The sequence below is a fragment of the Bufo bufo genome, chromosome 3, assembly GCF_905171765.1.
Source record: "Bufo bufo chromosome 3, aBufBuf1.1, whole genome shotgun sequence".
Taxonomy (NCBI): domain Eukaryota; kingdom Metazoa; phylum Chordata; class Amphibia; order Anura; family Bufonidae; genus Bufo; species Bufo bufo.
This window is the reverse complement of record NC_053391.1, coordinates 606,941,801-606,966,429: the sequence shown is the minus strand read 5'-3', so window position 1 is coordinate 606,966,429 and position 24,629 is coordinate 606,941,801.

The following is a 24,629-nucleotide window of genomic DNA, read 5'->3' as shown; positions in this document are numbered from 1 at the left end:
GGGGCTTTCTGTGGGTGAGTGAGCCCATCGGGCCCCCGCGCTGATGTGGCGGTGACCCGATGGGTGACAAGGCAGCCCGATGCCTTCTATGGGGGGCCTGATGGGATACACCCAAAGCTATTAAAAGAGCTCAGCGGCGAACTAGCAAAACCATTAACAGATTTATTGATTTATTTAACCAATCACTGGCAACAGGAGTCGTCCCAGAAGATTGGAAATTGGCAAATGTTGTGCCCATTTACAAGAAAGGTAGTTTGGAGGAATCGGACAACTATAGGCCAGTAAGCCTGACATCAATAGTAGGGAAATTAATGGGAACCATACTTAAGGAGAGGATTGTGGAACATCTAAAATCCCGTGGATTGAAAGATGAAAAACAGCATGGGTTTACTTCAGGGAGATCATGTCAAACTAATCTTATTGATTTTTTTAAACTGGGTGACTAAAATAATAGATGGCCGAGGTGCAGTAGACATTGCTTATCTATACTTTAGTAAGGCTTTTGATACTGTCCCACATAGAAGGCTTATCAATAAATTGCAGTCTTTGTGCTTGGACTCCCATATTGTTGAATGGATTAGGCAGTGGCTGAGGGACAGACAACAGAGGGTTGTAGTCAATGGAGTATATTCAGACCAAGGTCTTGTTACCAGTGGGGTAACTCAGGGATCTGTTCTGGGACCCATATTGTTTAATATCTTTATCAGCGAAATTGCAGAAGGCCTCAATGGTAAGGTGTGTCTTTTTGCTGATGACACAAAGATTTGTAACAGGGTTGATGTTCCTGGAGGGATACACAAAATGGAAAAGGACTTAGGAAAACTAGAGGAATGGTCAAAAATCTGGCAACTAAAATTTAATGTTGATAAGTGCAAGATAATGCACCTGGGACGTAAAAACCCAAGAGCAGAATATAAAATCAGTGATACAGTCCTAACCTCAGTATCTGAGGAAAGGGATTTAGGGGTCATTATTTCAGAAAACTTAAAGGGATATTCCCACTTCATTAAATAGTGTTACATTAAATCATTGCCCCCCACTGAACATTTCTTATAATACATGTAATAAAAAAAACATACCATTCAGCCTAAAAATGCTCCTTTCACTCCCCTGTGTTTGTGCTGGTATCCCATGGATACGGCCACATCTCGCCGGCCGCATCCATGCCGCACTTGCGCACTGGTTTCTATTGCCATCCTGCAGCCGGCCTCTCACTCACACTGAGCGCGCACGAGTGAAACAGCTCAGTCAGATTAGCATAGAGGCAGCAGCAGGCAGTGTAATAGGAGCCGACAGTGGAAGCTAGCCCCGCCCCTCCCTCCAACCAATCAGAGGCAACCAGCAGTCCAGCACTGACTCACAGCACAGGGGGAGTCGCAGGGACTCAGAGAATCGTCGGACAGTTTATTAGTTAAAAGAATCGAATAAGTCAGAGACTGTGTCACCGAGTCCCTGCCAGGCTTCCTGCTCTGCGGCTCCTTGTCTCCTGACAAGTCCGTGGGTGGGGGGTGGTTGTATAGTATTGCATGTAGCAGGGCTGTGTGTGTATAGGGTGCTATAGGGGGGGTATAATATTGCATGTAGCAGAGCTGTGTGTGTATAGGGTGCTATAGGGGGGGTATAGTATTGCATGTAGCAGAGCTGTGTGTGTATAGGGTGCTTTAGGGGGGGTATAGTATTGCATGTAGCAGAGCTGTGTGTGTATAGGGTGCTATAGGGGGGTATAGTATTACATGTAGTAGTGCTGTGTGTGTATAGGGTGCTATAGGGGGGTATAGTATTGCATGTAGCAGAGCTGTGTGTGTATAGAGGGGGTATAGTATTGCATGCAGCAGAGCTGTGTGTGTATAAGGTGCTATAGGGGGGGTATAGTATTACATGCAGCAGAGCTGTGTGTGTGTATAGGGTGCTATGGGGGGGTATAGTATTGCATGTAGCAGAGCTGTGTTTGTGTATAGGGTGCTATAGGGGGTATAGTATTGCATGTAGCATAGCTGTGTGTGTATAGGGTGCTATGGGGGTATAGTATTGCATGTAGCAGAGCTGTGTGTGTATAGGGTGCTATAGGGGGGTATAGTATTACATGTAGCAGAGCTGTGTGTGTATAGGGTGCTATAGGGGGGGTATAATATTGCATGTAGCAGAGCTGTGTGTGTGTATAGGTGGGTATAGTATTGCATGTAGCAGAGCTGTGTGTGTATAGGGTGCTATAGGGGGGGGTATAGTATTGCATGTAGCAGAGCTGTGTGTGTATAGGGGGGTATAGTATTACATGTAGCAGAGCTGTGTGTGTATAGGGGGGTACAATATTGCATGTAGCAGGGCTGTGTGTGTATTGGGGGGTATAGTATTGCATGTAGCAGAGCTGTGTGTGTATAGGGTGCTATGGGGGGTGTGGGAGATTAGCTGGTGGGGATCACCTTTTCTGAAAACAGACAGTCCGTATGCAGGCAGTTTCTTTGAAAGTCTGGCTGGTTGCCAGGTTTATTTAGCCCAAAAGGTTTGCACAGCAGAAAACAAACAAAACAGAAAGTAAATCCTTGCCGTCCGGCGCTAAGCTATACAGTTATGTCCTGACTATACGGTGCGGGGCTGCTCCCCGACACCGCCAACACAAATGGTAAAGCAAACCTTTAGTTTCTCTTGCATCCAAACATAGCTCTCCCTTCAGCCACACAGGTTACAATCCTGAGACTCAGCACATGAGAGACCTGTTGTGCTCTCTTCCTGTTTATTTAAAGTCCACCTGGAGGTGAACTCCAGTGGACCACAATCTCTGGACCGGAACCAAGCCTGCCTTAGAGGCTGGAAAAAACCCGGGTCGGATTCCGGTTCAGTCCCTCACAACAGAGCGCATGCGAGGTGAAACATACCTATCATCCACCACCTCGCCTCGCATACCATCACATATCCCCCCCCTCTGCTCTAGCCCCCGCGGCTGAGCAACTGTCCCCAGCATACAATGCATGCGGGAGAGGGCATCTGCATTGTTTTGGAGCTTGCCCGGCCTATGCTCTACTGAAAACTTAAAGGGCTGTAAGGCCAGAAACCACCTTGTCACGCGGCTATTTTTTTCCCTGTTGTCACACATCCACTTTAGGGGTGCATGGTCGGTGACGAGCTTAAACGACCTTCCCAGTAAGTAATATTTCAGCGAGTCTAGGGCCCATTTAATAGCGAGACATTCCTTCTCGACAATGGCATAGTTCTTTTCATGCTTGTTCAGCTTTCGGCTCAGGTATACCACTGGGTGCTCCTCACCGTCTCTGGTTTGGGATAGGACAGCCCCTAGGCCCACCTCAGAGGCGTCCGTCTGTACCACAAACTCCTTTGAGAAGTCCGGGGTTACCAACACCGGTAGTACACAAAGGGCCCGCTTTAACTTCTGGAAGGCCTCCTCGGCTTCAGGATTCCATTTAACCATGGCCGACCCCCTGCCCTTTGTCAGGTCGGTCAGAGGGGCGGCAATGGTGGCAAAGTTGGGTATAAACCGCCGGTAATACCCCGTAATGCCAATAAAGGCCCGAACTTGTTTTTTGTTTATCGGTTGGGGCCATTTTTGAATGGCCTCAACCTTATTGGTCTGGGGCTTGACCAGTCCCCGGCCAATAACGTAGCCAAGGTATTTGGCTTCCTCCAGGCCTATGGCACACTTTTTTGGGTTGGCCGTGAGACCTGCTTCCTTAAGTGAATCTACCACTGCTTGTACCCGAAGCAGGTGCGATTCCCAATCTGGGCTGTGGATGACCACATCGTCCAAGTAAGCAGCTGCATACGGGCGATGTGGGCTCAAAGTTTTATCCATCATTCGCTGGAATGATGCAGGAGCTCCATGCAGACCAAAAGGCATCCGCTTATACTGAAACGAGCCTTCAGGAGTGGAAAAGGCAGTTTTCTCCTTGGCCGATTCAGTTAGGGGTATCTGCCAGTAGCCTTTCGTCAGGTCTAGGGTCGTTATGTAGCGGGCTTGTCCCAACCTGTCCACGAGTTCGTCGACCCGAGGCATCGGGTAGGCATCGAACTTGGAGACACTGTTGAGTTTCCTAAAGTCGTTACAAAACCTAACAGTGCCATCGGGTTTTGGGACCAGCACTATGGGGCTCGACCAATCACTGTGGGACTCTTCTATCACGTCCAATTCTAGCATCATTTTTATTTCCTTTGCGACTGCCTCTCGCCTGGCCTCCGGTATTCTATATGCCTTTACATTTACGCGAACCCCAGGTTCTGTCACTATGTCATGCCGAATCACGTTGGTTCATCCGGGTAAGGGGGAGAAAAAGTCTCTATTTTTGTACAAAAACGCCCTAACGTCACTTTGTTGCACCAGGGATAGGGATTCCGTTATGGGGACGTCAGGGATCACCGGTCGCCGGACTGTTGCAGCCGGAGATGTGGCCAATAAAGTCTCTCTGTCCTTCCAGGGTTTTAAGAGATTTACATGATAAATCTGTTGTGGCTTCCGTTTCCCAGGTTGGTAGACTTTGTAGTTGACCTCTCCTACTTTTTCAACCACCTCAAAGGGACCCTGCCACTTAGCCAGGAACTTGCTTTCAACCGTGGGAACCAGTACCAACACTCGGTCCCCGGGGCTGAAAGTACGGACCTTGGCACCCCGATTATAGACCCTCCTCTGGGCCTCCTGGGCTCGCTCCATATGTTCACGAACCAGGGGCAAGACAGCTGCGATTCGATCCTGCATCAAGGAGACATGCTCTATGACGCTTCGATACGGGGTGGCCTCTCCTTCCCACGTTTCTTTGGCGACATCTAGCAGCCCCCTGGGATGTCTACCATACAAGAGCTCAAAGGGGGAATACCCTGTGGACCCCTGCGGAACCTCGCGTATGGCAAACATGAGATATGGTAGCAAAAAATCTCAATTTTTCCCATCTCTGTCAACCACCTTTTTCAGCATACTTTTCAGCGTTTTATTAAATCGCTCCACAAGTCCATCCGTTTGGGGGTGGTAGACCGAGGTGCGGAGATGGGAAATTTTATATACTTTACACAGTTCCTTGGTGACCCTGGACATAAATGGGGTGCCTTGATCGGTTAAGATCTCCTTTGGGATCCCCACTCGACTAAACACCTGGACCAACTCCTTGGCGATAGTCTTAGCGGAGGTGTTACGCAAGGGGATGGCCTCAGGGTAGCGTGTTGCGTAGTCCAGGATTACCAGAATATGCTGGTGACCCCGGGCAGACTTCACCACTGGCCCCACCAGGTCCATGCCAATCCGTTCAAAAGGGACCTCAATTATTGGTAGAGCGACCAGGGGACTGCGAAAGTGGGGCGCCGGTGCTGACAATTGGCACTCGGGGCACGACTCACAGTACTGCCTGACATCTGCATGCAACCCAGGCCAGAAAAATCTCTGGGCGATTCTCTCCCTGGTCTTTTCAACACCGAGATGTCCCCCCATCACGTGACTATGTGCCAGGTCTAGTACGACCCTGCGGAAGGGTTTGGGAACCAGTAGCTGTTCGACCTCGTCTTCTCCACGTTTTATCACCTGATACAGTAAATTGTTGTTGAGGGCCATGTAGGGGAAGGACACCCCCCAGTTAGGGACCACCGGTTCCCCATCCACCATCTTAACATTTCCCCTAGCTCTAATGAGGGTGACATCTCGCAGTTGTTCGGTACAGAAATCCTCTCTCCTGACTTCTAAATCTGGCATAACATTTTTTTTATATTTAACAATTTTTATTGTTTTAAATAATAAGATCTTACAATCAAAAGATGTGCAAATATAGTATACAGGTATGGTATACATAAAGAAGACAGAGAAATATCAATATGGGATGAATACAATCATACCATGATCCATTACAGGCAATTGTAAACGCTACGTATTCAAAGGCATATTTTTTGGAAAAAAGTTTTAAAAGTAATAACAAAATAAACCAATATAAAACATAACTATGGGCAACTATGCTTATAGATAACGTGCCTAGCTATCAATAAAAAGCTATGTTTTACATATATTCCATATATGGCTCTAGATGTGAAGGGGTAACCGAGGTAAAAAGGAGATATTGTGGGGGGGGGGGGGATAGAGGAAGGTAAGGGGAATCAAGAGAAACCCCTAAAGCTCTTCCATGGGGACCACACATCCAAAAAGACAGAACGTGTGCGAGTCTCCCAATGGGAGAGTTCCTCCAGTCTATAAATCTGGTCGACTTTTTGGATCCATGCGGCTTCAGCTGGAGCTTCACTGGAGAGCCATACCGTAGCAATAAGAATTCTGGCGGCAGCTAATAGTGTAAGAAACAGAGACCTAACTTTTTTGCTAACCCCACCTAGCCCCAGACTAAGTAGAGACAAATCAGGAGAGCATGAGAGAGCTGTGTTACATATGCTATTGCATTTATTTATTATGTCAATCCACCAGTCTCTGATGATATGACAGCTCCACCATATGTGGTAGAAGGTGCCCTTCGAGGTTTTACATCTCCAACAGATGTCAGAAACCCCAGGGAAGTATAAAGCAATATTTTCTGGGGTCTTATACCATCTCATCATAACCTTGTAGCCATTCTCTTGAATGCGAACGCATCTAGAAATTTTATGAGGTATAGAGAACATCAATTTGGTTTCTGAGGGTGATAATGAACGATCTAGATCTCTTTCCCATAAACCAACAATAGCTGGTTTGACAAGAGAACTTGGTGCTTTCAAATGTTTATATAGGGATGATATGATTCTTTGTGGTGGTAGTTTTGATCCAATTAAAATGTCAAACCAGGAGGACAGCTGTTGCAGGGGAGAAGAATTGAGTACAGATGTAGTTTCGGACATGAGGAAATTTTGCGTAAAAGAAAGAGACAAAGAATCCTTCAGATCTGCAAAGAGAGATGATAGAGGGAGAATTTTACCCTCTGTGTTCAGAATGTCAGCAATAGGCAAATCTGAGCGACTAATCCGAGGGTGGCATGTCTCTTTTAAATCTGAAGGAGCCAAGTCAACAATATCTTTAAGGGTGAGGAGCGGAGAAGGAGTGGTTAATACCTTATTAAACGAAAGAAACCAATCCCATACTGTTAACGTGCATCTTATCAATGGGTTTTGAATATGTTGGGGAGGAGGGAAGGGTTTCCCAGCAAGGAGTAAAGCTCTAGGAGAAGAGGGAAGGAAAAGACCTTCCATTAAAACCCAATGCTTATGAGAAGGAGCTCTAATCCAGTCCACCACTCTGGCTAGATGTATAGCCTTAAAGTATTTTTCCGGGTCAGGAAGATTGATGCCCCCTAAATGTTTGGGCTTTGCGAGAGTGTCAAAGGAGATTCTGGGTCTTCGATTTTTCCAGATAAACTTACGAACCGCCCTATTGAACTTATTGAAAAAAGATTTCGGAAGCTTAATAGGGAGGGTCTGCATGACATATGTTAGTCTGGGTAAGATTAGGGCAGATATCAAATTTTTTCTGCCAAACCACGAAAGGTAAGGGAGGTCCAATGAGTCCAACTGAGCAATAATGGATTGTAGGAGAGGGATAAAGTTGAGTTTGTATAAGTCCGCCATGTTAGGAGAGATTTCTATCCCTAAGTAGGTAAGTAACTGTGTGGACCAATTGAATGGTGATTGGTGTTTGAGGGATTTAATCTCAGAAAGAGAGAAACCCTTATGTATGAGTTGGGATTTAGTGGGATTGACCTTGAAATTTGATAAGGAACCAAAAAGTTCTAGTAAGGATATAATAGATGGGAGGGATTTTTTCGGGTTAGTTGTGAGGATCAAGAGATCATCCGCAAATGCAGCAAGTTTGACCTCTTGTTCCCCTACTTTAAGTCCTAAGATGTCTTTTTGTTGTCTCAAAGCCTGTAGAAGTGTTTCCATTACTAGCACAAATATAAGGGGGGAAAGGGGGCAGCCCTGCCTCGTACCATTCTTTATATGAAAGCTAGGGGATAGGATACCATTTACCGATACTGATGCTGAGGAAGAGTGATACATAGCTGCTATCGCGTTTGAGAATTGTTCAGGAATGTTGAACTTGGAAAGAGTAAGGCTAATAAAATCCCAGTCTATTCTATCAAATGCCTTCTCAGCATCAGTACCCAGTAGAACTATAGGGATCTTCTTAAGGGAGGAGAAAAACAAAGCGTTTAAAACTTTCATGACATTATCTTTCCCTTCTCTACCCTTAACAAAACCTACCTGATCCGAGTGAATTAATGAGGGGAGGAGAGATTGTAGCCTATTTGCTAGCATTTTAGCCATTAATTTTAAGTCCGCATTAAGTAGCGATATGGGCCGATAGTTAGAACATAATGAGGGGTCTTTTCCTACTTTAGGGATAATTGTGATTGTGGCTCTGGACATATCAGGGGATAACGGGGAATTCAGAAGGGCGTTATTACATATTGGGAGAAGTTGAGGGAGTAATATATCTGAAAACGCTCTGTAGTAGGATACAGGAAGTCCGTCCGGGCCTGGACATTTTCCCATAGGAGAGGATTTTAGTGCTAACTGAATATCTGTTAAGGTAAAGGGAGCAGCAAGGAGGTCATGTTGTTCTTTAGAGAGAGCTGGAAGCTTTAAGGAATTAAGAAAAAGGGATATATTTTGATTTTTATCTAAATTAGGGTGAGGGAGTGTTGGAGAGGGGAGGTTGTAGAGGGATTCATAGAAGAGTCTGAATTGTTCAGCAATATCTTCAGATTTCAGATACTTGTCACCATGAGGGGAGGTTATACTTTGCACATAGCTTGCTATTTTTCTATGTTTGATCCTCTGGATTTGGTATTTGGTGGCTTTGTCCCCATGGGCGAAGATTTTTTGTTGTGAATTCAAGAAAAATTTAGCAGAGCGTTCATTTAGCATATTTTTAAGCTCAGTTTTTAGGGTTAACAGTTCTGATAGGTGTGATTGGAGTAGGGATATTTTGTGGGTCTTTTCTAGTGTATTGATTTTGGAGAGGAGGGAGTTTAACTTCTTTTCAGCTTCCTTTTTTAAATGTGATCCAAGGCTAATTAATTGTCCTCTAATGTAAGCCTTGTGGGCGTCCCATAAAGTGCTAGGAGAGGTGTCAGGGGATTGATTTAAAAGAAAGTATTCTTCTAATAGGGATAGTATACGATTCTTGTGTGTTGTATTATTCAGTACAGACTCATTGAACCTCCAAACTGTTTTCTTACCCAGGTCTAGAGGAGGGCGGAATGTGCAGAGGATAGGCGAGTGGTCTGAGAGCGTCATGATCCCAATTTTTGCAGAAGAGCATAGTTGTAGAAATTCCTTTGAGATCAGTATGTAGTCAATTCTGCTATAGGAATTGTTAGCTGAGGAGAAAAAGGAATAGTCAATAGTATTAGGATTAAGACATCTCCAAACATCAGTGAGCCCTAAGTTATACAGTCTAGCCAGAGTAGCGCGGATTGCCTTTGCAGATATAGCTGATTTTTTCGAGGAGGTATCTATCAGAGGATTGAGAGCCATATTTAGGTCGCCAGCAAGAATGAGAATTCCTTCTCTGTGCAATTCCACCAAGGAGAGAAGTTCAGCAAGCCATCTAGGTTGGTCAGCATTGGGGGCATATGCATTTACAAAGGTGTAAAGCGTTTGGCCTATTTTACCTTTTAAAATGATGTAGCGACCTTCCGGGTCTTGGATATGACTAATATAAGAGAAAGGGATGCCTCTGCGGAAACCAATGCTGACCCCCCTAGAAGCCGCCCCATCAGCGCCACAGTGGAACCAAGTAGGAAACCTAGAAAAGGACAAATCTGGATATTTGTTATGCTTAAAATGAGTTTCCTGTAAAAATATCACAGAGCCTCTCTCCTTCCAAAGAAGAGAAAAGATTTGACTGCGCTTTGATGGAGACCTCAAACCCTTCACATTGTATGAAACTATGTTTAAGTCTGACATTTTTTTAATAACTTAAGGCATTTAGTGTAGCTGAGAGCGGATAGCCTGACAAGCTCGGAAAGCCCAACAATATAACAATGTAAATAAGTAACAAAAACTTGAGTCCACTTTACGTGGAAAAATAACATAAAAATAGGTTGCACGGATAGCAACCTGTAACTAGTAGGGGGAAAGTGAATTCCAATTCACTAATAACCCGCATCTAGGTGGGGACGACAAGTGAAAAAAAGAAATAAAAACCAAGAAAGGAGACAAATAAAAGTAAAAAGTGAGAAAAATGAGAAGAGGCCTTAAATGGGACTCTAAGTAAAAGAGTGGGGAACATTAACATATGCATGGAAGAGATATATGAAGGACAACATGGTAAGCATTATCACTCCTATATATTGGAATAAGAACAGAGTCCTCAGGAACCATCTTGAAAGGAGAGGGTCTTCTTAGGTGTTGTTGGATCCTTGGACTTCTTGGATTTTTGCTTCTTAGGAGTTGCAGAAACCTCCCAAGGCTGTAAGGTAGGCAGAGGAGGCAAGTCAGAGATATCTTGTGCTTTATCCCAGTCCGGGATATCTAATGGAGGGGAGTCCAGTGCTTTGTAGGCTTTCAATAGATCTGGATAAGAGGAAATGGTGATCCTATTTCCCGCCAACATAAAGGAAATCCCAAACGGAAAAGTCCATCTATAAAGGATCTTTTTCTCTTTAAGGAGAGATGTAAGAGGTCTGAGAAGCCTCCGTTTTTGTAAGGTCGATGGCGATAAGTCCTGAAATATTTGTATGGGAGCCTCCTCCAGGAGAATCGTGGGAGCAATTCTAGCTGCTTTCAGAATCGCCTCTTTATCTTGAAAGTTCAAGAAACGGCTTATGATGTCCCTGGGAGGTTCATTGTCCCTAGGACGTGGGCGTAAGGCTCTATGTGCCCGTTCAATTATGAGCATGCCCGGATCAAAGTCACCTAGCAGAGAGGCAACTATTTTCATGATGGCACTCGGGATTTCAGAGGCCGACACCGATTCAGGGATCCCCCTGAACCGGAGGTTGTTACGCCTGCTTCGGTTTTCCTGATCTTCCAGGGAAGTATAAAGCTGATTTACATGAGCTTGGCAGGCTGATAATGAATGTGTAACTGCGGTGCTATGATCCAGCGCCGCGTTCTGGATAGTTTCCAGAGAGTCCACTCTGTGGCCTATTTGCTGAATATCTTGTGCCACCTCCTGCAGTTTGGAGTAAATAGGGTGCATAGCTTCTTCTAAAGCTTGTTTGATGAAGCGGCGTGAAATCGGAAGGTTATGCGACTCACCGGGGTCCTCCGTTTCTTCCTCCCCCTCAGATTGACTGGATGTGCGTCCTCGTGCAGCACCACCAGAAGCCGCGGCCATCTTGGGATCTTTGGCCGGGCCTGTTGCTGGCTGTTTTTTCAGATACTTCGTCATGTCTGATACAGCATGCGACTGTTTAGCTTGTAGGGAAGCATCCCCTTGTTTCTGGTTGCCGTACTTGACCATTTTTCGCTCCTTAGGCTAAAGAATGCCGTCCCCACAGCAGGTTGTAAGCAGGAGCTCTAGCCGGACGCTGCCATGCAGTTCAGGCGCTAGCTCCGCCCCCCTGGCATAACATTTGGACTACTCTCACTGTCAGGGTCAGAGACATTCTCCTGTTCATTACCCTCGAACTGAGGGCTAGCTTCCCGGTCCTCCGACTCCCCAGCCAAGACAGGGAAAGGAAGAGGATCTCCCGCTTCCTCAACAACGTCCCCTTCCCTTTGGAAAAAAGGATCTGGCGAGAGCTCCCGTGCCTCCCCAGCAGGGGGAGCTCTATCTACCAGTCTCCCCTTGCCTTCCCATAAGCTCCAAAAATGGGGAAAATCTCTCCCCACTAACGCTTCGTGAAGCAGTGACGGCACCACCCCGACTGAATGTGTCACACTGCCCCAAGGGGTATCAACCTCAACCACTGCTGTCTGGTAGTCCCGTGTGTCCCCATGAATACAAATGACCCCGATAGTACTGGGGTGTAGTTTGGAGGGGTTTACACAATCCTTCCTGATTAGTGTCACCACACTACCCGAGTCTAGCAGGGCTGTGAGTGGTTTTCCATCCACAGAGATAGCACACATTTGTCTCTCGTTGTGACTCGAACATGCTGCAGTACACGCGACCTGTGCAAAAAGAGAAATGTGTCTTTTCCTGTAAGCATAGTCACACTGCATAGGCTCATCGCTTAACGGACAGTTTGCAGCAATATGCCCAAATGCATGGCACCGATAACACTGTATGTGCTCTACCCCGAGTCCTTTTAAGGGTCCCAAAGACCTTCCTGGCTTCTTTGGCCAGTCTCCCGGTCTAGGACCCACAGTCTCATTAGCTGCAAAATCAGTCTTAACATTACCCCTGCTTTTGAACCCTGGAACAGTCTTACCAGATCCTGGGGGTGATCTTGCGTCCCAAGACGCTCCACGGTGGGGCATAGACGGATTCAACAAGTCCTCAGAAGCAAGGTACCTCTCCACTAGGTCCACCAACTGGGTTGCAGTGTTGGGGTCCCCCTGTCCGACCCACTTCTTCAATGTCGCAGGGAGCGCACGCAGGTACCGGTCCATTACTACACGCTCCACGATCTGAGGGCCGGTCAAGGTCTCTGGCTGCAACCACTTCCGGGTGAGATGGATCAGGTCAAACATTTGAGAACGGGGTGGCTTGCCGCTGGAGTAAGTCCGCTGATGCACACGCTGGGCTCGGACTGCCATGGTGACACCCAAGCGTGCAAGTATCTCCGTCTTCAGTGTCTCATAGTCCTGGGCCTTTTCCGGTTCGAGATCAAAGTACGCCTTTTGAGGTTCCCCGGTCAAAAACGGGGCCACTAGACCCGCCCACTGTTCTTTTGGCCACTCCTCGCGGACAGCAACTCTCTCAAAAGTCGCAAGGTAGGCCTCAACATCATCAGTAGGTGTCATCTTCTGTAGGTGATACGAGGCACGTACCAATTTTGGTTCCCCTGGTGCAGGAGGTGCGAACCCTTTTTTCAGCTCCACAAGAGCCTCTGCGAACTGCCGGTTCATCTCCTGTTGGGCCGCCTGTTGTGCTGCAGCGGCCTCTGCGACTTGGCGGTTGGATTCCCGCTGAGCTGCATTGGCCTGTAGCAGGGCCTTTAACATTTCCTCCATTTTCAGAAAATGCCCGCTGAGTCCACCACGTGTGGGAGATTAGCTGGTGGGGATCACCTTTTCTGAAAACAGACAGTCCGTATGCAGGCAGTTTCTTTGAAAGTCTGGCTGGTTGCCAGGTTTATTTAGCCCAAAAGGTTTGCACAGCAGAAAACAAACAAAACAGAAAGTAAATCCTTGCCGTCCGGCGCTAAGCTATACAGTTATGTCCTGACTATACGGTGCGGGGCTGCTCCCCGACACCGCCAACACAAATGTTAAAGCAAACCTTTAGTTTCTCTTGCATCCAAACATAGCTCTCCCTTCAGCCACACAGGTTACAATCCTGAGACTCAGCACATGAGAGACCTGTTGTGCTCTCTTCCTGTTTATTTAAAGTCCACCTGGAGGTGAACTCCAGTGGACCACAATCTCTGGACCGGAACCAAGCCTGCCTTAGAGGCTGGAAAAAACCCCGGTCGGATTCCGGTTCAGTCCCTCACAACAGAGCGCATGCGAGGTGAAACATACCTATCATCCACCACCTCGCCTCGCATACCGTCACAGGGGGTATAGTATTGCATGTAGCAGAGCTGTGTGTGTATAGGGTGCTATAGGGGGGGTATAGTATTGCATGTAGCAGATCTGTGTGTGTATAGGGTGCTTGCAGCAATGTAGCAGAGTAGGAAGCCTGGCAGGGACTCGGTGACAGGATTCTTTTAACTAATAAACTCTTAGACAATTATCTAAATACCTGCAATAACTATACAGTGTAATTACATCCCAGTCTGCTCCACTGCATTCACTGCAGCAGAGCTGTGTTTGCCAGGAGCGAGTCCCTCCTGACCTTCGGTTCACTTGAGAGCCGACTCAGCAAGTGAACCGAAGATTTGATGAGCTGAGCATGCGCATTGATCTTCAGTTCACTTGCTTCTGCCGGCTCAGGAAGTGAACCGAAGATCCGATTCATGAATCGGTTCTTTTGAATGAACGTATTCAAATAAATCGATTCATGAAAAAGATCCGAACTTCCCATCTCCCAGAATGATGACTCATCCACATAAACGAGCACGCAAGGACTGAACTCTCAGGGTGAGTCATGAGGAGGCGTGGACGGCCTTCACTCAACTGCCTGAGCCAAACCAGGAAGTTATCAGGACATCTACTGCTGGTAAGATTGAAAAAGCAAGATGGGACAACCCCTTTAAAGGTAGGCAGACAATGTCATAGAGCAGCAGGAAATGCTAGCAGAATGCTTGGGTGTATAGGGAGAGGCATTACCAGTAGAAAGAGGGAGGTGCTCATGCCGCTCTACAGAGCACTAGTGAGACCTCATCTGGAGTATTGTGCTCAGTACTGGAGACCATATCTCCAGAGGGATATTGATACTTTGGAGAGAGTTCAGAGAAGAGCTACTAAACTAGTACATGGATTGCAGGATAAAACTTACCAGGAAAGATTAAAGGACCTTAACATGTATAGCTTGGAAGAAAGACGAGACAGAGGGGATATGATAGAAACTTTTAAATACATAAAGGGAATCAACTCGGTAAAAGAGGAGAGAATATTTAAAAGAAGAAAAACTGCTACAAGAGGACATAGTTTTAAATTAGAGGGGCAAAGGTTTAGAAGTAATATCAGGAAGTATTACTTTACTGAGAGAGTAGTGGATGCATGGAATAGCCTTCCTGCAGAAGTGGTAGCTGCAAATAATGTGAAGGAGTTTAAGCATGCATGCGATAGGCATAAGGCCATCCTTCATATAAGATAGGGCCAGGGCTATTCATAGTATTTAGTATATTGGACTAGATGGGCCAAATGGTTATTATCTGCCGACACATTCTATGAGACCACGCCCCCCTCGCCAATTTCCTACAAAAAATCCGCCCCATGGGCATTATGCGGCATGCATAATTGAGCTTACCCAATAGGGACTGCAACTCGGGGAGCCGCATTTCACGCCTGCCGCAAGCCACAGACACCTCCCGCCGTAAGTCCCCAATTTTATCCTCAGGCAACATTCACTCCATAGCCACTGTGTCAATGATTATCCCCAAAAAACTCAACTGCGTTGTCGGACCCTCCGTCTTCTCAGACGCCAAAGGAACCCCGAAAATCTGGGACATGGCTTCAAAGGAATGCAGCATTACAGAACAGCCATTAGAACTTGGCGGCCCGATAAACAAAAAAAATCATCCAGATAATGAATGATAGAACCCCAACCTGACCGTTCGTGTACCACCCACTCCAGAAAAGTACTGAACTTTTCAAAATAGGCGCACGAAACCGAACAACCCATCAGCAAACACTGGTCAACAAAGTACCCCCCATCCCAGAAACACCCCAACAAGTGCTGACATTCCGGGGGCAGAAGACGAAACGCTGCCTCAATGTCTACCTTGGCCAATAAAGCCCCTCGCCCGTATAACCTCACCCAACGAACCGCCTCATCAAGCGACGTATATACAACTGAACACAACTTAGGCGCAATCCCGTCATTAACCGAGCCCCCTTTTGTGAACGAGAAGTGATGCATAAGGCAAAATTTATTAGGCTCCCGTTTTGGCACGACCACAATGGCGACACCCGCAAGTCCTGCATCGGCAAGTCCCGAAAGGTCCCTGCCATGCGACCTAACTCCACCTTTTTCCGCAGTTTTTCGGTCACCTCGTCGGGCAGTTCCGCCGCCGTACGCAAATTCTTCCCCCCTGCCCCAATGACCCCCTCAACAAACGGTATACGAAAACCCTCCTTAAAACCGGTTAACAAAAATTCTGCCGCATCCGCTTCCAGGTAATTATTTAGAAAAGGCGCCATCTCGGCTACCCAAATTGGTGTCCGCCCCTTTCCCTGCCGCATCACCCCAATTTTTTCCCTTACGCCCCCTGAAGCACCGATGTGCTCCGTGGTTTCCACCGCAGGAGGAACAGTCGTGCTTAAACTTGCACTTATCCCCGTATTTGCTTCCCCCCTCATTAAACAAAAAACATAGTCCCTTAACCAAGGCCACGAGCGCTCCGACTACCCTGAACCCCCGGCGCCCCCTGAAAGGTGTCATAACCCTCATCCACAGCCCAATGTCCTTATGGTCCCAGCGCATACTAGGCCGGACCGCTATCCGCTGACTAAACTGTTCATTGTACCTCAACCACCCCAGCCCCTCATAGACGCGGTACGCCTCGCCTATGGCATCCAGATAACAGAAAAGGGGGGAACAATTTTCCGGTGCCTTCTCCTCGATAACACTGGCCAGAATCACAAAGGCCTGCAACCAGTTTGAGAAGGAATCAAACGTGAACGCCGCTTATCCTCCTCCTTCTTCTTATCATCCTGCCTATCCCTGTCTAAATTAAAACACTCCAGGAGAATCAGCGAAAATATATCCACGTACTCCCTTTTCCAAATTCTTCCCTAACCTCGTGCTTCAAGTGCGCCCCTAGGGGGCCATCAAAACAGACGTAAACCTCCCCTTTTGCCGCGTCGTCCAAATGCTGCTCATCCCCATCATTCTCCTTGGCACCGTCCGCCTCCGTTCTCCCGTCCTTATCCGCCCCCCCTTGAGGTGTCGCCCCAAGCATGCCCCCAGCCCCCTCACCGACCTCCCAATGCCCGCCCCACCAAAACCCCCAGCCGCACTCGTCCCCGTCAACCCTGAGCATTGCACCCCCCCATGCTGCCAACAGCGACCCCCCCCACAGGCCCCACACCCGCCAACCCCGCCACCAAATCCCGCAACCCCAACAACAACTCCCTTAGCCCACCTGCAAGGAACACCCCCGAGCCCCCGACAACCCCTGGGCCCCCCGCTATTAGCAATCACTAAAGAGGAATCCCCGCACATCTCACCTAGCTGCGTGGACGCTGTGAATCCACCAGCCAGAACGTGAGGCACCAAAACTTGACTGGTCATCTACCGCACTTCTTTCCGCGTCCACCGACTCGGTAGCCTGCAACTCCGCAGCCACGCCACTTGACAAAGCTCTTGAAGCACTCACAGACACTAAGGCCTGCAGTACCGCAGTCTCACCACCAGATGGTGCCCTCGTCTCTCCTGAACTTCCAGAGGCCTGCAGTTAGGCCAGAGGCCTGCCCTCAGGTAAGGAATCCAGCACAGGGCCGCCCACATGACCCTGCCATCCTGCCGATGCCGCCTGCACTTCACTCCCCCACCGGGCAAGTGAACCAGAGCCTGGCCCCCCCGCAGCACCAGCTCCGGATCCCACGTTGACTGCATCAGAGGAGGGGGGTCAACCACCCCCCTCCCAGGGTCCCGCCGCACTACAGGATTCCTCCCAGCCAGCGACCGCCTGGAAGCCCTGTTACTCACCGCGGTGCGTGCTGGAGGGTCCACTCTACATGATAAAAGCTCTTTGCTGAAGTGAGACAATGCCTTTAACTCCCACATGGCCAAGTTACCCGCAGTACAGTTGCTGCTGTACTATTTATTGGATTCCGAGGACTTTAGGTTGCTGATAGCATGCTCTTAGCCTTGCTAGTAGATACATAGCGAGCATTATTTCTCTAAAAAGCTATCCCTGCCTTGTACTGTCATGTGGCAAACAACATGGGGTGCTCCTTGCAATTCTTACTGTGTGGAAAGGTGTACAGAATTATGGACAACTGAACAGCTGTTACAGACAGGGACAGTAAATGTCTTTCTTAGTCCACAGAGTCAATGTTTTTCACAGCAGTGGTGAGGCAGACAGACAAAGTTGTCTTCTACCAGTGTACAAACTATCACTTTTGTCAAAATGAACAAGGTATGGATCTGTGAGGATTTTCACACACCTCCAGCTAAGGGCTCGCTCACACGTACATGTGCTGCCCATTGCCATATTGGGGACCGCATTTGCATTCACTTCAATGGGTCCGCAAATCCGGAGATGCAGAATGGTGCGGAACGGAAGGACGGAACGGAACACTATGGAAGCACTATGGAGTGCTTCTTGGGGTTCTGTTCCGTGCCTCCGCACCGCGAAAAGATAGAACATGATCTTATGCGGCTGGGCCACGGTCGGTGCCCGTGCAGTGTGAACGAGTCCTAAGACTGAAGAATAGATTTGCCTTTGCTGATGTTGCCCATCATGCTACTGCCATTGTCTGCTTGCCTACCATCATGTTCTGAACCATATGGCTGCTCCTGCAATCATGCCACTGCTGCCGTCTGCCTACCATCATGTTCCGTACCATATGGCTGCTGATGACGCCATCATGTCACTGCCACTTTGTGCCTGCCAGTCATAATGTTTGTACCATATGGCTGCTGCTATCTCTATCATGCCACTTCCTCTGTCTGCCTCCTTACCATTATTTTTCATACTGTTTGACTGCTGCTGCCTTCCATCATGCCACTGCCGCTGTCAGCCTGCCTACCATTATGTTCCATACCATATGGCTACTGCTGCGATCATGTTCCTGCTGCTGTCTGCCTGCCTACCATCATGTCCAGTTCCTTATGGATGCCATTCCCTGCTGCTAATCTCCTTACTGCCACTTCTATTACCCCTACTGCCACTACCGCTACACAGATTCCACTACTATTACTAATACCCCAATACAGTTGCACAAATCTAATACTTCGCTTGTTGCATGTTCTGCTACTGCTGTCGATACTGTTGTTTCCATTATTACCCCTACACATCTTACCCTTTCTACATCTATTCCACTCTGTACTACTGCTCCCAAATAAAAGAGAATTTTTCAAAGGTTGTTCAACTTCAGAACAAGTCGCTGTTCTTCTGAAAATTTAACACTTGTGTGTGCATAGATACGGGCAAGCATTCTGCCCCTCTTAACACATAGTGGGTCATTTATGAAATCAGAAATATCTGTTTTCTGGCGAAAAAGTTGTTATGGCAACTGCAACATTTTTGCGACATTTCATGATCCTCGCCACTTTTCACAATGATCTATGTTTAAGAGCTAAAAGTGATATTAGATCTGGATTGTGGCTAATTAACTATGCAACTTTTGCAAATGTCGCAACCCATGCCAGGCAACCCCCTAGTCTACTTTTACACTTAAAGGTGTAAACCACATTACATTACAAGATCTGACCTCTGTTTGTAAAAGATAATGAAAAGAGATAACAAGTCCTAGAAGACCTTTAGACTAATTTCAATAAATTCACTCATCAGTAAAATAAGCCATTGCTTCTTCCAATGCCACCATGTGTTTATAAACACTGTCAGACATTTGTTTTATTTTAGAAATGCATAACAAATCCGACAGTATAGTGTGTGACAGGCTGTTTATTTCTACCGGCTACCATCCATCTGCTCATAGCCATATACACTCACCTAAAAAATTATTAGGAACTAGCAATTTTGAGCGTGGCATGGTTGTTGGTGCCAGACGGGCCGCTCTGAGTATTTCACAATCTGCTCAGTTACTGGGATTTTCACGCACAACCATTTCTAGGGTTTACAAAGAATGGTGTGAAAAGGGAAAAACATCCAGTATGCGGCAGTCCTGTGGGCAAAAATGCTTTGTGGATGCTAGAGGTCAGAGGAGAATGGGCCGACTGATTCAAGAAGATAAACGTTGACTGAAACAACCACTCGTTGCAACTGAGGTATGCAGCAAAGCATTTGTGAAGCCACAACATGCACAACCTTGAGGCGGATGGGCTACAACAGCAGAAGACCCCACCGGGTACCACTCATCTCCACTACAAATAGGAAAAAGAGGCTACAATTTGCACGAGATCACCAAAATTGGACTGTTGTAGACTGGAAAAATGTTGCCTGGTCTGATGAGTCTCGATTTCTGTTGAGACATTCAAATGGTAGAGTCCGAATTTGGCGTAAACAGAATGAGAACATGTATCCATCTTCTGATGGCTACTTCCAGCAGGATAATTCACCATGTCACAAAGCTCGAATCATTTCAAATTGGTTTCTTGAACATGAAAATGAGTTCACTGTACTAAAATGGCCCCCACAGTCACCAGATCTCAACCCAATAGAGCATCTTTGGGATGTGGTGGAACGGGAGCTTCGTGCCCTCGATGTGCATCCCTCAAATCTCCATCAACGTCAAGATGCTATCCTATCAATATGGGCCAACATTTCTAAAGAATGCTATCAGCACCTTGTTGAATCAATGCCACGTAGAATTAAGGCAGTTCTGAAGGAAAAAGGGGGTCCAACACCGTATTAGTAGGGTGTTCCTAATAATTCTTTAGGTGAGTGTATGTTACCGCAACTTTGACATTGCTAATGCTGTCTTGGAGTTAAAGACCTTGAAAGTGGTTGGATACAGTCCTAGGAGACCTCAGAGGATAATACACAACTCTTCAGGGCAATCTGAGTACTTTCAATTTGGGTTGATTTTATCCGTACCTGAATCAAAGCTGCCTACAAATTAATTCAAATCAGACAAATTTCAAGAAACTCACTCATCTCAAAAATTGTTAAGAGCAATTGTTCTACAACCAACAATTTATTCCAAGTGGAAAATTAGATCAAATTACAGGTCCGCTTCTTTAATAGTGCCAATCTGGTGCACCACACCTGTGGTGACACCCTTACCCTGGCTTAACCCGCATGTTAGTGCCAGCAATATAGATGAGGAAAGAACAGGTTTAGGTTACTGTGTAGTTTTAATACATTTTCACAAAGTCTAATACATCATCAATCTGTCTTAAGTTTGAGAATCTAATATTAAACTGTAAAATTTGTACCTCCGGGGGTACGGGCCAGAGCAGCAATATGTGCTCCTGCCCATACGCATTGCTGCTGCGGCCCCATTCATAAAATATCTACAGCCCATACTCCGTACACTACTTTCCGGTGTACGAAAATGTCAGTTTTAAGCGCACAGGGAATGGTGTGCTTTAGGTAGGAGAAAGTATAATAAAAATACAAAGTCAATTAATAAAGCATATTAGAAAAAAACTTTTATTAGGGCATTAGGGACATCTTATTAAAATTTTAATCAAAGGTTTAGTAATTCTTTAATACACAACAAAGCAGGTAAATAAATATCAGACGCTTTTGTCCTGGGTGGCAAATCTCAACAAAATAAAGGGGAACTCATTTCAATTGCTATGGGCTTGCTCTCTCTGTATGAATACCACTGTAGCTGTGTTTTGATTAATAGAGAAAATAGGTGCAAGGAAATCAACTGGCTTATCTCCTTGGTGCCACTAGCAGAATACAGACACATTCTGGTGGAGTAGGATATTTGTTCTGAATGGGTACCTTCTTATATCACACAGACACACCAACAGTCCCACAACACCGCCCAAGGCCGAGCCCAGAAGTGAGCCACATTTGCGGACTGAAAAGTCAAATTTTGCATATAGCAGCAGTACCCTTGCTTTCTGGGCCAAGAGTCCCAGCCCATCACCTGGTGCACACCCCATAAAAAGTAAATGTATGTGAAGGTGCAGAAGTACGCCACATTTACGGACCGAAGAGAGTTTAATTTTGGTTATGGCAGTGGAACCCTTGCTTGTCTTGCCAAAAGTGCAAACTCACTGCCCAGGCGACCAAAATTTAGGTGAAGGCATGGAAGTGCACCATATTTACTACAACTAAGTCTTACAGCAGCAACTGAACCGTCAGCAATTTGGCCAGGTGGGTGTTTAGCTTGCATGTAAGTTATTTGCTAGTCAAGAATAGTTTTCTCATGGCCACAAATTCCATTATATAGTAGGTGTCTCATGATGGAGATGGAGGACAAGAAGAAGGAAGAGTCTGAGCAGAAGAAGCAGCTGATGATGACATGGACACTGTACTGCTTGGAGATGCAGGCTTGCTGCAACAAAGAAGACTAGGAAAAGGAGTATGGACTTGTTCTGATGAGGGTACTGGTCAGTTCTATTTTTCCACAGGATCCAGGGATGCCACCTCATATACTGCAATAGAGTCCTGGTACCTATGTTTGTGTTTTAATGCCTATGGCTTATTTTATTCCTGCAGATCTTGCATATGGCTGTTTTTGTTTTTTTGTGCAGGTCTTGTGGAGAATAAACCCACACAGGATTTTCTTGCCCAAAGCTAGAAGCAGCTGAGCTTCATCTAGGTCTGGCATGTTTTCAGCCAGTGCCTACAGTTTCCGTGGCCTCATCTGTTCCGAAGCTGACTACATACAACATGTGTAGATGTGTCCGTTCCAGTTCTTTTGGAGGTTATGACTGTACATTGCCTCCACACTTTATTGCCACCATGGCCAACACCCTTCTCCTTTGAGGTCTCCTCCTCCTCTTAAGCATCTCGATTTGGCTCCCAGGCCCTCTCCAACACACAATAATTCTCATAGTCTCCCTGCCACTTTTATCCGACTGTAATATCTCATGGTGGGCTCCTTGGTCTTCCTCCCAATTCCTTGCTCTCTATTTGACCAGAGTGCCACTGTTGCTACCACTGCCCCTACCATGGCAACAAGTTCCATCATCAGTACCACCAGCACAGCTATGCATGGGGTCCCCCTCTTCCCACAGAACCTTCTCCTCACGGCAGTCCAAATGCTGACTGCTCTCATGCAAGTCATCAATGGGTAGGCTCTCTTGACTATCTGCCATAGGGTGTGGTGGGGTTTTGCTGCCTCTTCAAAAAGAAAAATAAGGCACCTCACTAGGATGGGATAGTGAAGACAGAGATGACATCACTGGAAGGCTTCTCTGTGGCTGCAAGGAGGTGAAGCAGGAGGCATGCTGTGGCCCCTGGCTCCAAAGCACTGTTTCAGACTCAGAAGTGACCTCTATGTAATCCTGTTGTGACTGAGAGAAGGAGTGAGCCATCCAATCCACCATCTCATCCTCTTTCTTCTCAATGATAATGTTGCTACTTTCTGAAGCCAGTGAGAACTGTGGCCTACTCCTACTACTCCTACTTCTACTACTCCTACTCCTCCTACTCCTTCTGGCTGGATAGCTGGTGCTGCTATTACCCACATACTGGCTCTGTCTTCGGTCTTTTATTTTTCAACTCTTCCATATTTCAGACATTTTATGAGGCCTAATGTAAACTCACAATTTTCCTAAATGAAAAGTCACAGGTTTGATACACGGTCACACAAATTATTGAATGGTTATAGCAAAATTACAAGTGTTTTTTCTGTTACTTAAAGACAGAGACATAAATGGGACCCATGTCCCATATTAGTTCAGGGAGATTTCAATGCCGTTATGGATAATAAGGATAGGGTATCTGTGATCAGTGGAGGGGGGAGTGTAAACGATCAGCCTACGGCCCTTAGCAGGATCTGCCAGGAGTTGGGCCTCATAGATGTGTGGCAGTCTCTATATGGAAAAAAAAAGTGCCTTCTCCTGTTTTAGCAGATCCTGCAGGGTCATGTCTAGGATAGATATATCCCTGGCGACCCCAGGACTTTTGGAACGGATACAAAAAATAAAGTATGAGCCCCATGGTAAATCCGACCATACTCCAATGTTGTTAGCAATGGTTGATTCCGCGCAAAAGAGCAGAAAACCTTTTAGGTTAAATCCACACTGGATACATCTGGTTGGGGACCAAGAAAGTATTGGGGAGGATATTTCAGAATTTTGGGCACTAAACTACGGATCCACACATATACATTTTATGTGGGACTCCCTGAAGGCAATGATAAGAGGGGTATATTGTAAAAAAAAGGGCGGAATATGCCAAGACGGAAAAAGAATTGGTAGAGAGGGTTGGGGCTTTGGAGGCAGAGTTGGCCAGACAGAACAGGGAAAACGTGCAACATAAGGCCTTTTTTGCAGGACAGTGTGCTTTTTTTGAAAAAGGGAAAATAGGCAGATTGCTGGCATCTGTAGTTGCTAATCAAAAGACCCAAACTCCGATAAAGAAAATTAAGTTACCTTCTGGCGCCTTAACTAATGACTACCTTAATATCAAATCCGCCTTTACAGAATACTTTACTAAATTATACCAGTCGGATCTCGGGGTGTAGGGTGGAGCCGGGTTTCACTTTTTGGATAAAGTGGAACTCCCTTCCCTCTCCGACCAAGACTGTACTAAATTAAATTTGCCAATAACTCTTGTAGAGTTGGAGGCTGCGGTAGATAGTATAAAAAATAATACGGCCCCGGGCCGAGATGGCCTGCCTTTTGAAATATATAGAGTACACCGTAAAACGGTATTGCCTCTTCTCCTTCAAATGCTTAATGAATCTTGGAGGAACGGCTCACTTTCCCCCTCTTTGAGGGAGGCTTCCATTTCTCTAATTCTGAAAAAGGATAAAGATAAGACCGAAGTTGGATCGTATCGTCCAATTTCATTACTCAATACCGATTACAAAATACTAGCCAAATATTCGCCCTGGTTTTAGAGCCACTGGCATGCAGAATCAGACAGTCTAAAGAGATCATAGGCTTTGGAGGGAGAGGAGAACAAGATAAAATTAGCCTGTATGCGGACAACATCCTTGTTTTTTTGAGGCAGGGATGGAAGGGCGTCCAACCCTTGATCAATATTTCCTAAGAATATGGGGCCTTATCAGGCTATAAAGTGAACTGGGATAAGTCTGAACTCCTCCCCCTAGTTCGAACTCACCCTGATGGAGTATCAGGTATTAGGCCACTTGGCCTTACCGACTCTATCCGATATCTGGGTATTAGAATTGGTGCAGATCTGACTAGATATAACCTCCTAAATATAACTCCCATG